This window comes from Parus major, chromosome 3 (assembly GCF_001522545.3).
Source record: "Parus major isolate Abel chromosome 3, Parus_major1.1, whole genome shotgun sequence".
Classification (NCBI taxonomy): domain Eukaryota; kingdom Metazoa; phylum Chordata; class Aves; order Passeriformes; family Paridae; genus Parus; species Parus major.
The window spans coordinates 18,214,743-18,216,047 of record NC_031770.1 but is presented as its reverse complement, the minus strand read 5'-3'; the positions used below and the strand labels follow the sequence as shown (position 1 = coordinate 18,216,047).

The following is a 1,305-nucleotide window of genomic DNA, read 5'->3' as shown; positions in this document are numbered from 1 at the left end:
CCTGGCAGGAACAGTAGGAGAGCACACCAGGAATGCCATGGGAGGCCAAGCTGAGTGGGCCAAGAGCAGCTGCAACATCAAGGCTGTTCACAGGCAGGGCCAGCCTTGGAGCCAGGGGGAAAACAGTCTCTTGCTGCTATTGAAACTTTGCCTGATGACTTTTTTCCTAACATAAATGATTTAGTCATTCACGTGGAAACTATTTTAGTTCCTTTATCACAGGAAGTTAGAAAGAATGTACACGTTCTTTGGGCAGAACACTATCTTAGTTTAATTAAAGGATTTTCGACTACTACGAATTGTTTATCTACTTTGTATGTTAACATTAGGCAGTTTCACGCCAACGAACCAGCATTTAGGATAGAAACAACTCATGGCTCCATATTAGGGAGGAGGTGAGGGCAGAGAGATGGAGGAGTTGTGGAAGATGAGGGGACTGTATAAGCCTGGCAAATGGAGAGATGGAGCAATCAACGAGCCAGATGCACATACACAAACTGAATCTTGTTTTGCTCATTTGCTTGAGTGCTGCACATAATCACCACAGGGTGGGTAAGAAACTTCTGAACAATCTAATTTACAAATCACCTACATACTTTACAAATTCACCCCAAATAAAATCCCAATCCAGTGGGATTTTGTACCCCTTTATTCAACTTCACAATATTCATGTGCAGGAGGAAAATAAATTGTAGGGTTTCATTTTGCACTTTATGTTACACTAAGTGGTGTTTCCAAGTTGTGCCCCCCCTGGGTGGTGTGTTGGATCTTTCCCCCTTTCCCCTCTCCTTCGGTTTCACTCCATTGGCTGTAACCTGCCTTCCACTCCTCTTTTCCCCTGAGTTTAAAAATCTCCATGACTCATTCCTCTGTCTTTTTTCCCCTGGAGCAGTTCCAGAATAAACCAAGTGAAAGTGTCCAGGGAAGAAAGAGCCTCCTTTGTCCTTTACCTTTGTCCTGCTGAAACCCTCCAAACTCTGGTGGACTGGAGCTAGTCGGACAATTTCCTAGGGCTGGGAGCAAAGGGATTATAGCAGTAGGGCATACTGCAGCTCTTCAGAGAAGTTGCTTACAAAGCTACCCTCTGTCACTCTAAAGCCATTGCCCCTTGTTCTATCAGCATACCTCAAATCATGGATAACCTGCAAGACTGTGTCCATGGTTAAATCCTCCCCTAGTCTTGGGCCCAATTATCGGTAGCCTCTCTGCCCTGCTGGCCTGAGGTATCATAGGCCCACTGAGCTAGGAACAACTTCCCCTTGTGTTGCCAATCCAAACTTATCTGTAGCACCTTGAATTTGTAGC

General features: G+C 45.1%; 1 protein-coding gene across 1 annotated transcript in view; it reads left to right on the top strand.

Annotated features, from left to right (window-relative positions):
- LOC107201238 (acrosin-like) overlaps positions 1 to 1,305 on the top strand; it is a 19,915-nt gene that overhangs the window by 13,607 nt on the left and 5,003 nt on the right. The gene's annotated exons all lie outside the window — the stretch shown is intronic.